Source organism: Dipodomys merriami, unplaced genomic scaffold, assembly GCF_024711535.1.
Source record: "Dipodomys merriami isolate MVZ:Mamm:240054 unplaced genomic scaffold, mDipMer1.0.p SCAF_303, whole genome shotgun sequence".
Lineage (NCBI taxonomy): Eukaryota > Metazoa > Chordata > Mammalia > Rodentia > Heteromyidae > Dipodomys > Dipodomys merriami.
This window is the reverse complement of record NW_027204527.1, coordinates 30,453-45,871: the sequence shown is the minus strand read 5'-3', so window position 1 is coordinate 45,871 and position 15,419 is coordinate 30,453. Positions and strand designations below refer to the sequence as shown.

At 44.3% G+C, this 15,419-nt stretch overlaps 1 long non-coding RNA gene across 1 annotated transcript; it reads right to left on the bottom strand.

Moving 5' to 3' along the window:
* Positions 1-5,430: 5,430 nt before the first annotated feature.
* On the bottom strand, positions 5,431-8,647 carry LOC138840864 (uncharacterized). Its single transcript, XR_011376249.1, has 3 exons — positions 8,570-8,647; positions 8,059-8,282; positions 5,431-5,959 (listed from the first exon to the last, which is right to left on the bottom strand). It is a non-coding gene; the product is annotated as an uncharacterized lncRNA (long non-coding RNA).
* Positions 8,648-15,419: the final 6,772 nt, after the last annotated feature.

Genomic DNA, 15,419 nt, shown 5'->3' with positions numbered 1-15,419 from the left:
CTGGCTGTTGTTACTACATTTTGTCACAACTCACTTTCAAGGCCTTTTGAGTCAGGGTGGGTGGAGTTCCTGCCTCTTGTCTCTTGAAAGGTTATTCATTTGCTTTGAAATTAAAATGTCATCAATTTGAAATTATTTACATTGTTTCAAAACCAAACAAATTGATGTTTGTATGTTTTTTGGTCATGTGCGGGCTGGAACTCAGGGCCTGGGCACTATTCCTGAGCTCTAATGCTCAACCACTTTGAGCCACAATGCCACTTACAGTTTCCTGGTGGTTAACTGAAGATAAGTGTCTCATGGGCTTTCTACTCATGGTGGCTTTGAACCTAGAACCTCAGATCTCTGTCCCCCAAGGAACTAGGATTACAGGTGTGAGCCACCAGTACCTGGCACAAATAGGATTTTAAAAAGATGCCAAGTTTAACCTTAGGATAAGACCATGAGGTCCGAAGGGCTGAGACCTTACCATAACTGTTGCTGAGTAGTTCAAGTTCTTGTCTGCCATTGCTCTGTAAAGGACTCTCTGTTTATCTGAGTTTGCCCATAGCAATGTTTTTATTTTGTATTTTATTTCATTTTTAAAAGGTTTCAGTGACATTATTTTCCAAATATGTTTATGGAACAGCCACCATTGTCAATTGCCGGAAGTGGAAAAGTTCCCAAGGTGTTATTTTTAATAAGTCATTACTAACTATTATGATGCAGGATGGAACTCTTAATGGCTCTTGAAGGAAGATAGAATCTTTCCTAATTAGGTTTTTATATTCTATAAGTAATTGTACAGGACTCAGAATGTGCGTTAGTGGTAGAGTGCTCACCTAGCATGCACAAAGCTCTGCTTTTGCTTCCTCAGTTCCACATACATAGAAAAGCCAGAAATGGAGCTGTGGCTCAAGTGCTAGAGTGCGTCAAGCAAAAGAAGCTCAGAGACAGTGCCAAGGCCAAGTTCAAGACCCAGGACTGGCAAAAAAAAAAAAAGAGACAGGGGTAAATGATCTGAATAGAAATTTCCAAAAAGAAGAAATGCAAATAGGCAAAAATATATGAAAAAATGTCCAGTGTCTATAGCCATGCTGGAAAACTTTTTAAAAATCAAAATGATAGAAAGATAACACATGCTGGCCAGGATGAAGAGAGAACTCCTGTCAGACAGATTGTAAATTGATACAAGCATTATGGCAAACAGTTTGAAGGTCTCTAAATAAATACATGAACTCAAGTACAATTATAATATGTCTATTTCTAGATTATTTATAGCAGCTCAGGTATAGATTCAGTCTAAATGTCTATCAATGGAGAAATTGGTAATGGTCTCTCTCTTTCACACACATATATACATGCACACACACATACATACTCACACACACATACACACACACATACACACACACACACACACACACACACACAAAGGAGAATTTTCCAAGCATAACAGTGATTGGAAAGCTATCATTTCGTGACAAATGGAAGCAAAGATTAAGTAAAGTTATCGAGACAAATGGCCCAGGATCGCTCAGATATGTAGAGAATAATGTTGACCATGGACTAGTGCTGGCCAGAGGTTGGGAAGGAGGGATGAAAAGGGGGAAGGTGAGGTTTGTTTGATCAGTGTGTGTCATGTCCTGTGTACGATTACTACTTGCTTATAAAAAGCATCAATATTAAGATAGTCATCTTCTATTTCCAGAAGAGAACCATTTCTCTCTGCCTAGATGACACCACTGCAGCCTAGGCCCCTGCCCCTGTCCCTAGCTGGTCTTCCCATTCCCCCTTCCCTGTCCCTCCCAAAATCATCCTTGTAAACACAACCCACAGCATACTATTCTCTGTCTGTTTATGAGTGTGGGTGGGTGCAAGCACAGGCCAATACGTGGGCTTGAAGTCCATGTTCAAGGTGAGTGTTCTACTCCTTAAGCCACAGCTCCACTTCCAAGTTTTCTGGGGTCATGCACTTTCCTACACAGGATAGATTTTAATAATGACCTGGCAGCAGCCAGCCATAGAATACTTTTTTTATCTGCATGCATGTTGTTTTTACTATAGCACCATTCACAATAATATAGGGTATCATTCAAGTGTCAATCACTGGACCAATAAAAAGACAGTACATACATATTGTAGTACATTATTCAGCCTAAAAAAATAAACAATAAATTTTCCTGGCTCTGGTGGCTGCTGCCTGTCATCCTAACTATACATGAGATAGGAGGATTGAAGTCAAAGCCAGCCCAGGCAGGAAAGTCCATGAGACTCTTACTTCAAATATCCATCAGAAAACCAGGAATGGAGCTGTGCCTCAAAGAGGTAAAGTGTTAGCCTTGAGCTAAATGCTCAGGGACCACTTACTGGCCCTAATTCAAGCACCAAAAAGGAACCAGAAAAAAGAAACCAACACTCAGACACTATGGATGGAACTGGAGGACACTCAGTTTCATGAAGTAATACAGGCAGAGGAACACCAATATCAAACATACCCTTTCATATAGGAAGAAATGTGGCTTTAGAATAGACAGGAGAACTACAGGACATTGTTGAAGCATGATGGGTCACCCCTCTGCCCACAGCCTCGTTTGGTGAAGGAGGCTTCTCTGATCCTGTCTCTCTCCACTGAGCCCAGGCTTCCTTGCTGCAGCCACACTGGCATTTGTACTGTACCAGCTGGGGGCCACTGCTATTCCAACTGCCTGGAATGCTTTTCCCAACACCCAGCTGCTCAATCCCCTATCCTTCCCCAAAACCCCCTTGCCAAACAGGTCTCCTCTGATACTTAAAAATAAAACCTTGTGCACATGTGTACACAACACACATCTGCAAACACACAAAAACATAGAGTATTTCGAACACTCATCCTGAATTTTTCTGCCTTAATCTTCATTTTCATATATACTATGTGATATTTTTGTAAAGTTTGGGTATTCTCATTCTCCATGCTTGAGTGTAAACTCACAAAGAGAGGTATTTTTATGCTGTTCCCAGCATTCTGTCAGTCTTCAGCATGATGTGACTGATCCTGTGGGCACTCAGTAAATGTCCATTGAATGAAAGCCTACCTATTCCCTCACACACTTATTCAACAAGTATACTGCCATACATGGTCAAAGCTCTTTCCCACTGTTTTCCCATGACTCCTCTCCAGAGCCCCTGTCACCCTTGCCTCGTGGTCTCCCCACCTGTGTTTCCAAGCCCTTTGCCTGAAGTTTCTGCCCCTCAATCTTACATATGGAGATGGTGTACACACACCAAATAACCTGTTCCTCCTCTGGGAAGCCTTTCCATACCACCTCAACTCCTCACTCGAGTTCTTCCAAGTCTCTCTGCAAGCCATGAACCCGTCCTAGATAATGGTCTGTGTGACATTGTAGCTAACCTGTGGAATCCTCATCCTTAGGCCAACTTTTCATCTTCTCTCCAAGTGCTGAGCCAAATGCACTCCATCTGTTCCACAAAGGTTTAGGAGTGTTCTAGCATGCACATGCATTATACTGTCAATTGAAAAGTCAAAGTAAGACCTGAGTTTTAGAGAGTGAGCTCATCTGGCCCCTTAAGACAAGACTGGCATGAAATCATAAAATGACTTGCCTCCTGCTTGGCACAAGGCCCTGGCCACAGCCTCAAGGGTCCACAATGCCCCTCTCCCACATCTCCTTAATGCAACCCAATACTGAAATCCTACCCAGTGCAGCAGTGATTAGGCACCCTCTCTACTGCTCTGGGACTACTAGAAACTAGCCTCAAGACAAACCCACTGACATGAACTGAAGTCTACTCCCTCATTTCAGGACGCCTGAGACAAAGAAAAAGAACTTAGAAACCATGGAAATTCACAGTTCTTCCCTCCCGACCCACCCACTTCACTGAACAATGATCCATGTGGAATTCAGGTGTCCCTAGTTTCCTCCTCTCAGCTCTCCTTCAGCATTAGGGTCAGCCCTGTCTATCAGCAAGGTGCCCATTTCTTGTATACTTTTGGCTCTCAGTGCTTCTGTCACAAAAATCCTATCTTATTCTCTGGGAAGAGCTCTGTTTCCTAAATAACCCAGAGGTATACCCTGTTTCACTGGGAGCCTCAGTCTTCTCCTGCTGCAAATCTCATCAGTCTGCCCTACATGCTCAGCCTCTTGACTCCAGTGAACATACAGCAGAGGTCCAATGTGTCCAATTCCTCCTCATCACACACCTGTCACCCAAAGGCAGAATCACCCTCAGTACTTCCTCTGTGTAGAAATCTAATGCCCTGCTGAACAAATATCCCAGTGGTGGAGGTTCATATCTAATCTTACTGAAGTTCTGCTCATGTCTGCATGTACTCATCTCCATCCACATGCTCCTATATTTTCATTCTTTCTTAGGTCTCTTGCTCATTCAAAGGTTTCTCCACCTCTAGTTGATAGGAAGGAAAAGTATTATATTTCCTACATTTTTTGGTTCAAAAATGGGCTCTGGAGGTTTATAGTGTGGCAATATTTGAAACAGCTTCCTCCACACTATGTGCCCTAGGACAATAATCAGGCCCTACTCTTCTTCCATAAGACCTAGAGGCTTCCCCTGAGAACTGCCAGGGAAAAGGAAACACCAAGCCCAAAGCCTGGTGCTCTGGGGAAGGGGGGTGTCAACTGGAAGCATCTTTGTGGACTCAAAGGGTCTCTCCTAAGAATCTGACATGTCTCAGTGCTGAAACCCTTGTATTATGGAAATGTAATTCTCTGTCCATTTTCCACAGCAGCCCAACCCAACACCCTTTCCTTCCCCCAAACATTTCTAAGTTGTCCCTCATACAAGTATACAAATTCCTTTTGTAATTACAGAGAAACCAACCTGTGCTGTACCGTCACAAATTCTAGGTGCTGGAGGCTCACCTGTATAATCCTAACTACTGCACACGCTGACACTGAGAAGACTGTAGATAAAGCCAGCTTGAGCAGACTCCATGTCCAACTCAGTAGAAAATCAGGACTAGAAGAGTGACTCCACTGGTAGAACATCAGCCAGAAACACATTCACACTCAAGAGAGAGAAAGGGAAAGAGGGGGAGAAGGAAAATGGACAGAGAGAAAAACAGAGGGACATGCATACATACCTAAAGACAGAGAGACAGACAAATTCAGGAGAAAGGATTGAGTGAAAAGAAATGGGATAGGGAGAAGAGAAAGATTAGAGGGAGGAGAAAAGGAGAGGGTGTAAAAAAGGAGAGATTAAAGACATTAGAGGGAGGAGGGCCCAAGGAAAAGCCACAGAGGGAAAAGGAGACTGAGAAAGAGAAAAAGAACAAAGTTCAAGCCAGCACACTCCCAAATGCATACACACAACAAACAAAAACACAAGAAAAAGCATTGAGAAATCATGGAAATTAATAGTACTTCCTTCCCCACCCACCCTATTCACTGAACACTGTTCCATTAGTTCAGCATTCCTTACATTCCTCCTCAGGTCTCTTTCAGCATCAGTATCAACCCTGTCTTAAACCAGTTATGCATCCTTTGCCTATTTGGACCCTTATTGCTTCTCTCACAGGAAACCCATCTCATTCTTTGAGAATAGCATTGCTTCCCAAATACCCCTGAGCATTACCACTGATCTACCAGGAGCCCCAGCCCTCTTCTTACTGCTAATCTCATTAGTCTACTCTGCGGGTTCAGCCACCTGACCCAGTGTACACATAGAAAAGGCCAGGTTTGCCCAACTCCTCCCCATCACACACTTGGCACCCAAAGGCAATATCAATCCTCAGCACTGCCTCTGTGTGCAATTCTAATGCCCTGGGTGAACCAATACAAATATTCTAGTGTGAAGGCTCACATCTTACTGAATTTTGTTCTTGTGGGAAAGCAGTCATCCCAGGCCACCCAACCACGGGTGTGGTCCATATACAACCAAAGTCCATCCAGGCTATGTCCTTAAACAGATCCCAGTTTATCTCCATGATTCCTCAGGTCTCCTGTTCCTTGATCACCTCTAGCTGAATAGAAGGGAATGTATTTTAATTCATACACTTTGTGATTCCAAAAATTGCCTCTTGATGTTCAGAATGTTCAAATATTTAAACTTGGCTCTGATAGCATTCTTTATTCCCCAAGGAGAAAAATTGGGCTCTGCTATTCTTCCATGAGGCCTAAAGTCTTTACTGGGAAACAGAAGCACCATGTACAAGCTGGGTGCTCTGGAGGGGGCCTCTCTGGGGACTCATAGAGTCTCCACTAAGAATCTGACACCTCTCAGTGTACTTGTACAGTGCACATGTCATCCTTCCCTGTCCATTTACACTAACCCATCACCCCTTCCTTCCACAAACAATTTTTTTAATTTAATTTAATTTTATTTGTGAACATACTGTACAGAGGAGTTACAATTACATGGGCAGGATAATGCGTACATTTCTTACCAAGCATTGCAGCCTCCTCCTTTGTTTACCCTTCACATCCCTTCCCAGCCTGCCCCCTAACCCCCAATCCCAATCCTTCTCCTTCCCCCCCTCCCCCCCCCCACACCGACGTTGTAAAGCTCGTTTTGGACATGACAACTTGTACTTCTCATTGTTGCAACAGGTTCCACAAACAATTGTAAGGTGACTCTTACACAGCTGTCCCTCACATAAATACACAAATCCCCTTTCAAAATAGAGAAACTAACCTTTGCCACACCAGATTAACAAAGCCAATTGCATTCCCTGATGCTGTAGGCTCTTGTCTGTAATCCTACCTATCTCCCAAGGTGACACCTTGAAGACTGCATTTACAGCAAGTCTGGGAAATCTCCATCTTCAAGGAAATAGAGAAATGCAAGCCTGAACTGTAACTCAAGCAGGAGAGAACCAGACATAGCCATGAAAACTGAGAAAGAAAAAAAGAGGAAGACAGAGTGGGAGAAAGGGAAAGAGGGAAAAAAGGGAGAAGTGCACAGAGAGAGGAGGAGTGAGGGAGGTGGATGGAGAGAGAGACAGATTCAAGGGCAGGAAGAGAGTGAGAGGGAATGGTAGAGGGTAGTAGTAGAACATCAAGAAGAGGAACAGGAGAAGTAGAATAGGAGTAGTTATGGGAGGAATGAAAACAAAGGAAGAAAAATGGTGAGCAGGGGCAGGGAGAAGGTGAGAAAAGTGGAGAGAGAACAGAGAAGGCAAAGGAAATAGAGCATAAGAAAAAAAGCACTGAGGTGTAGCAGCACACACTCACACATACCCACAACAAACAAAAGGAAAAAAAATAAAAGAATAGGAATTGAGAAATCTTACAAATCAACAGTTAATTCCTTCCCAACCACTGTCTTCACTGGGTGGAAAATGTCTAGTGTGCCCGACCAGCTAAAAGAATCTAGGCCCCAAATGTAGCTGGAACTGGAGCTCTGAAGGGTATAGAGTGGAAGGACAGGCAGACTGGCACTTCGGGCTCTCAAGAGGTAACTGAAATTTTGAGGACAAGCTGGAGGTGTTATATCCTGAAGAAAAGGTGGCTCTTTTTCGTGGAGAGGGCTGGTGGGATTGTCATCAGGAGGTGTGCATGGTGGACTAGCCAAAGGCATGGTTTTTTATTCCACACTTCTGGTATTCTCCTTCAAGTTTTCTTGGATGAGCAGGTAGGTGCCCATGGCTTCATTGAATGCTCTGTCCTGGAATGTCCTTTCAATACCAGCTAGGGTGTACCCCATGTTGCCCATGACTGTGACAATAATGGGGTCCAGCTTGCTGGAAAGTGGCTCATCAGGAAGCAGGCCAAAACCCACACCTAGAGTCAGCCATCAGTGCTCCATTATCTCCTCAATAGCAGGCCTCAGATTGAAGCCCACAGTCAGCAGTTTAGGAAGGAGATCATGTCCCATTGCAGTTGGTAAAGGGGACCGGTGTACCTGGCCTCTAGGATTTGTTTCCGTATCTGAATCATTTTATTCCCCTCAAATGGGAACTTTCCCATTGTCATCATATACAAAAGCACGCCTAAGTTCCCAAATGTCCACCTTGTACCCATTGAACATGTTCTGTAGGAACATTTCAGGAATAGCAAGGCTCCACAAACCCCCCTTTAGCAACTTCCCTGTCACCCTGATGCTAATGCCAAAATCACTGACCTTGACATTGCAATTGGTATCCAACAGGACGTTGTCGGCCTTCAGGTCCAGTGTGCAATTCTGTTCTCATGAATGTAGTGAACATCACTCGTGATCTGCTTGAACAATCTCTTGGCTTCATACTCTAATAGGTGACTGCAAGGGGATTTATTGCCCCACCCCAAGAGATAGCCCCGAGTGTCCAGCTCAGTGACAAGGTACACACAGTCTTCATCCTCCATCACCTGGAACAATAGTATGATGTGTGGGTGATATACACTCTTCAAAATGGCTACTTCATTTTCTATCTCATGGCTTTTTAGATCGTTCTTTGGGAGAACTTTGACTGCCACTGTGGTGTCTGTGAGGCAGTGATGGGCCAGCTTCACATAGCCACAGCTGCCATAACCGATGATCTCTTTCAAGTTGTACTGTCCAATGACAGTGATCTCCTCCTCCTTTGGGGAGGAACTAAAGTTGTACATTAACATCTTGCCCCTGGGATGGCAAGTGATCAAGCTTAAGAATTTACCTAAGATGATCTCAATGAAGTTGACAACTAATAAATCTTAAGAAACGGAAGGTAAACTACTAACAAAGTAAACACAACCCCCAGATGAGTAAATGAATTCCCCAAACCCAAACAACACAACCACCACCCCCCCCCACACCCAATGAAAGTAACCAAGTAGCTCTGAGTTAGCGGGTCACCAAGTAAAAGCTCCCAGTGCTGTAACTGAAAAAGCTGGAGAGAAGCTGCCTCATATGTACCCTGCTGGGCACGCCTCACAATGCCCTGTGATGTCAGGGGGAAATGGACCAATCACAAGTCAGGCCATTGACATCAGTGAGGAAGTGAACCAATCAGAGCCCAGTGCACACCCTCTGGCAGTTAGGTACTTGGGCCAGGAAGTCTGTTGCCAACAACACTGGGCACATGGGAGGATGCTCTTACTGCTACCATGACAGCCATGTGGGAACCATGAGGACATTGGCCAGTGGCCTTCATCTTCGGGGTTGGGCATCCTAGGAAGACCCCTGTGAGGACATCACCCAGTGGGGTATTGATGAACCCCAGAGAGTGAGACAATCCATGGAGGCACAGTGAGAAGTGAACAAAAGAAGTTTATTTACACTATTTACACCAGAAAGGTGTCTTGAGACTACCTTGTCCTGGGTTAGATACCCAGAACCAAGAGCAGCCTCAACCACCAAACCTCCAATAGGCAGTCCTGACACTCCAACCTTTATTGGTTGGTCTGCAAACCACAAATTAGTCGGTCCACAAACCTACAAACCGCAGATCTCCAAAGCTCCAAAGCTCCAAACCTCCAAAGGGGAAGGCTTTTCCCTTTCTTCCCTTCTTCCCCCACATGCAGACCTCTCCACTGTCCACAGGCCTCTCTAGAGGATGGTACCAAATGGCCTCCAGAGGAGGCCCCGAATGACCTCCATAGGAGGTCCCAACAGGTCCCTCCAGGAGGCCCTGAGTAACCTCCGGAGGATGTTCCAAATGTCCCCTCAAGAAATCCCTGAAGGGCTGGGAAGGTGGCTCAGTGGTAGAGCGCTTGCCTTGCATACTTGAGACCCGGGTTCGATTCCGCAGCTCCATATAAGCAAAAAGAAGAAAAGCCGGGGGGCTGGGTAGGTCGCTCAGTGGTAGAGTGCTTGCCTTGCATGCATGAGGCCCTGGGTTCGATTCCTCAGCACCACATACACAAAAAGAAAAAAGCCGGAAGTGGCACTGTGGCTCAAGTGGTCGAGCACTAGGCTTGAGCTGAAGAGCTGAGGGACAGTGCCCAGGCCCAGAGTTCAGGCCCACAACAGGACTACAAAAAAAAAAAGTCCCTGAATAGCTCCTCGAGAAGCCCCAAAGGACCTCTCAAGGAGGTCCCAAGTGGCCACTCGAGAAGCCCCAAATGGCCTCTCAAGGCTTGCCCTGTCCTCCACAAGCCTGCCCTGCCCTACTGCAGCAGGCTTTCCCCTCCTGCCATCTCTCTCCCTCCACTCCCACTCCTCTCCTTCCTCCACACTCAGTTCCTGCCTCAGGACTCCTGGTCTTTCCCTTCTCTCCTCTCTTCAGGACACCTGGTCTCCTCTGGACTCCCCTCTCCACAGGAGTCCAGTTGTCCTCTGGACTCTTCCCTTCTCCCTCCCAATGTGTTTTCCCCCTAACGTCCTCCCTGGCCTTGGAGCATGCAGCCTATATACACCCAGATAGGCTGCAGCCCTGTCCCACTGTCAGGTTTCAAACTGACATTAATGCTCATCCCCCAAGCTGCCCAAGTCCAATTCCAATAGGCAGCTCACTATGTGCATGTCTCCAGGAGCATGCCCCTCCCCCTTTTGGTGGCATGCTCCGCCCCTTTCAGTGGCATGTCCCAGCCATGGCACACCCCTCCAGTGCCCCTTGGGGTGGTGACATCAGTCTCTCAATACCCTGCTCTATCCAGGGGCCGGGTCTGTGGAGTTGTGAGGCTTGAATCTTGATGCCGCTCCCCTTCCAGCAGGCTGGACCATGGGACAACACTATTGGGCCCCGCTGATTTTCGGGGCACCACGGGTTATTACAGAGACTATCCTTGTACAGAAATTATAACACTGTCCTTTTCACATACCATGGTCTACATCTAATTGCAAGGGAGCCTGAGATATGGAGATTTTGTAACGATTCAACTCAAAAATGTCTTTCCACTTGAGAAGAGAGACCAGACATCCAAGATGAAGTCATAGTTTTGTCCACATCTGCCATTCTCATTTCTGATTCCAGTTTGAATTGGTTCCTGTGCTGCTTTGTACCTCTTTTTTACTGTTTTTGATTCGCTTAATCACTTTTTTCAATCTTTATTTATCCCTCACAGGTTAGAAATAAAGTATCTTGCTTTTATATATTTTAGTACCATTGTCTCAGATTTTAATATATCTATAATTGTTCTAATAAAAACCATACACAAAATATGTCTTATCTCAGAGGCAGACTCCTATTTTATGGACCATGGACCTGAAGTTTATTTCATTTGAGAGGTCTTTTATTCTTTATTTCATTTATTTATTCATTTATTTTTGGCCATGGAGCTTGAACTCTGGACAGACCTGGGTGCTGTCCCTCAGTTCTTCAGCTAAAGCCTAACACTCTACCACTTGAGCCACAGTGCCACTTCTGGTTTTCTGGTGGTTTATTGGAGATAACAGTATCATGGTCTTTCCTAGCTGGGCAGGCTTTCAACTGCTATCCACACATCGAAGCCTCTTTAGCTAGGATTTTACGCATGAACCACCACTACCCAGCAACTTGAGAGTTCTTTTTAAGGGAAAATAATTAATGATTTGTCAGACATTGGTGGCTCCCACCTGTAATTCTAGCTACTCAGGAGGCTGAGACCTGAGGATCTTGGTTTGAATCCAGCCTGGGCAGAAAAGTCCATGAGACTCTTCTTGAAAACGACAAGATAACCTCAAGTGTCCCTATGCCTCAAAGTGGATGAGAGCTAGCCTTAAGCAAAAAAAAAATCTCAGGTACAGCACCCAGCCCCTATGTTCCAGTCCCAGGACTGGCAACAACAGCAGCATTAAAAAGGAGCTGGGTGTAATAAAGCCTTATTCACAAACACAGAATGCAGAAGGTAGAGGCAGGAGTTTCAGAGATTGAGGCCATCTTGGCCTTTATAGTGAGTTACACTTCAACCTGGACTACATAGCAAGATTTAGTTCTAAAAAAAACCCTCTTCCCCCTAAAACATGCAGGAAGTTCACTTAAAGATGAATCTCAGAGAGCTGTTCCTCCATAACCCTATTTCATTTTGTCAAATATTGTCACCTACTACTTCATTCTTTCTTTTTCAAAAAGTCTCCATAAGTAGTTGCTGACAGTTATCATTGTTGGGTCATACATGAGGGTTATTTAGACATCCCAACATATACTTTTTCCCTATTCTTGATTCTTTGAATTCTCTCCCCCCTTCCTTTCCTCTGTTTACCCTTCCTTTTCTTTACTAGTTCCTCCTTTTCTCTTCATGTGCTTGTTGTAATAATTCCTCCCTTTTGTCTGTCCCTTCCTTCCTTCCTGAGATAGAATTGGGTGATATAGCGCAAACTATTCTGGAATTTATGTTCTCGCTGCCTCAGTGTTCTGACTGACAGAAATACAGGAGTACACTGGCATGACCGGAAAATTCCAAATGGTAGAGAATACTGGACCATTATCTTTTTTCCATAAAGTTCTCCCTAGATTCCCTAGACTCTTCACAGACATGAGGCTGTTTCATGTCTTATATGTCTCTTAGGCTCTTTTCTGAATTTCCTTTTTTGTTTCCTGTCCCATTCAGTGGCCCTTAGCCTTGGGGTGGTTCCAACCAATGCCAGGCATACCCAACCCTCCCTGGGACCAAGTATCTTGGGCACAGGCTCATTCAGGCAATAAATATGACAGAGCATAGATGAAGTGTACATAGTCCCTTCCTTTCAGGACCCATGAGCCTATTAGCTGAGCAGATCCCCTTAAGGGAACACACTCTGAAAGGAAGTTCCAGATCAAAACCATACCAATCTCGACAATCCCTTGCAATCTCACATTTTTCTGATATTGCCATGTCTAGTTATTTCTAGTGAATAGGACATGGCAGAAATGAGAGATATCATTGTTCAGATTGCAATATAAATAGCCGTTGCTCTCACAGTAGGATCTCTTTCTCTTGCTCTCTCTTGCTCTCTCCTTCTCTCTCTCCTTCTCCTATACTCTTTGCCCTGGGTGAAACAAATGCATGTGTGAGCTGTCTACGGAGAAGGCTCCATGACAAGGAGCTGCAGCTCCAGATGACAGCTGGAAGACATGAGTGGGATGCAGTCAAGCCTGGAAGTGACTCTGACTTAAGTCCAGGTTTTGAATCTATCTCTTTTGGTTTCTGAATAATAATCAGCTGGGCACAACTTCCCCAATGAGAAAATAATACCCAAAGGTGGCAGGTGGCCATTCCTACAGACTATGCAGAAACCATGTCCAGAATGGCAAAAAGTAGACTTTTTTCCAAGTCTTTGATGCCTTGGCAGACAGTCTCCTCCAGCGAAGTCTCTCATTCCTATCATGCAACAGAACCAGGCTGCTGCATCTTTCCACTGCAGATGAGTGCCCTGCAGTGATTTAAACAATGGCCAGAAAGAGGATGAGACCACCTTGGTAAAATGCATCCAGCTGTAACAAGGATGTTACATTCTGAAGTCTCTTTACTGCACGTAGGACCAGATACTGTGGTTCCAAATAGCATGCCCTTTGGCTTTGTGAGACAGAAATCTTTACTTCCATCTAGAAAGATGGGCAAAGAAAAAGAAGGTCCTTGGCTAGGTTTCTCATGACAGAGCAGTTTGATACCAGATGAGGCCAAGAGTCACAGGTACTATATCTCTGCAGAAACCTATCCCCAAAGAAGAGTGATGGATGGAAGTCAGCTCAGAGAGAATGAGTGAGTTTCAAAGTAGTGCTGACTAGCATCTTGGGATGGCCCCTGGCTTCTGGCTTGATTAACCATCTCTGCTAAGTGTGTCTGAAGATGTATAAGCACAGGCTTTCTAAACCATAGAAATAAATGATACACACAAACAAAAACTCCCACAGAGCAAGATATAGGTCAAGCTTGTCCATTCCAAGTCAATTGACCTGATTCAACACTTCAAGTATTTCAGTGTTTATATAAAAGTGCCTATGTGCCAGGTGCTGGTAGCTCATGTCTGTAATCCTAGCTACTCAGTAGGCTGAGGATGGTGGTTTAAAGTCAGTCTGGATAGGAAAGGCTGTGACAGACTTTTCTCCAAAAATCACTCAGAAAGCTAGAAGTGTCATGGCTGCTCAAATGGTAGAGTGCTTGCCTTGAGCTGAAGAGCTGAGGGACAGCTCCCAGGCCCAGAGTTCAAGTACTATGACTGAGAAAAAAAAAGAAGTGCCTATGAATCAATTCTTACATATTGTTTTTCCCATATAGAAAATCTGTAAGAAGCCGGTGGTGGCTCACACCTATCCTAGCTACTCAGGAGGCTGAGATCTGAGGATCGAGTTTCAAAGCCAGCCCGGGAAGGAAAGTTCATGAAAGTCATCTCCAATAAACCACCAGAAAACCAGAAGTGGACCTGTAGCTCAAGTGGTAGAATGCTAGCCTTGAGCTGAAGAGCTGAGGGACAGTGCTCAGGCCCAGAGTTCAAGCCCCATGACCACCAGAAAAAAGAAAAGAAAAGAAAAGAAAATCTGTATGAACACATCAGTAATGTTTTTTGCATGCAAAAAATGATACCTGTTGTTGCAGAGAATAATTACACATGTTTGAAATCTCCAAATCTTGATTTTCTATTATGTAATGATCATCCAAATCTATCTTCACCAGTTCATTTTATTCTTAAGAATCATCCTAAGAATTGTGTTTTATTTATTATTATTCAAACACACACACACACACACACACACACACACACACACACACACACACACACACACACACACACACACACAAGACTGCAGCTTAAAATTACAAGTCAGGCATTTAAGTGTGGAATCTAGAATTGGAACCCAGCTCCAACCACTCTCATGTCCACAACTCGATGAAGAGGAATGCAAGCAAGCAATTACTTGATGATGTTTTTGTTTAATTTTGCTGTACCACTTGAGTAACAGCTCCACTTCTGGCCTTTTGGTGATCAATTGTCAATAATAGTCTTAAAGATCTTTCCTACCTGGGTTCACTTCCAACTGTGATCTTCAGATCTCAGCCTCTTGAGAAGCTCTGCTTTAGGTGCTTTGTTTCCCTGAAAGCCCAAATAAATTTATAGCTATAAAAGAGGATGGGGGCGGGGGAGGGAGGATGTATCTGATTTGTTAGCCAAGCTCCAAGATCCAAGTATCACTTTTTTTCACCCATTTAGACTTAGAAAAATATGCATATCTAGATATGAACATTTTTACAGACATGACTAGAGAACATGATTTAAAGGTGGAACTATAGGGATAAAAGGGAGGGAGAATGATAGGGTATAAATAAGATTAAAATACATTGTGACTAGGTAAGAAAATGGTATAAGGAGACACATTTAAAGCTACTGAATGAGGTGGTAGAGGGATATGGAAACTCAGGATCCAGCAGGCACTGTTCCTTAGCTATTCTGCTCAAAGATATTGTTCTATCCCTTGATCCACAGCTCCACTTCTGGCTTCTTGATAATTAATTGGATATAAGTGTCTCACAAAATTTTCTGTCCCAGTTGGCTTTGAATCAAGATCCTTGGATTTCAGCCTTCTGAGTATCTAGGGTTGCAGGTATGAACCACCAATGCCTGCCTACATTTGTTTCAAGGATGGAACAAAAGAAAGTGATGGAGGAGTGAGTTTAACTGAGATGCAGTGT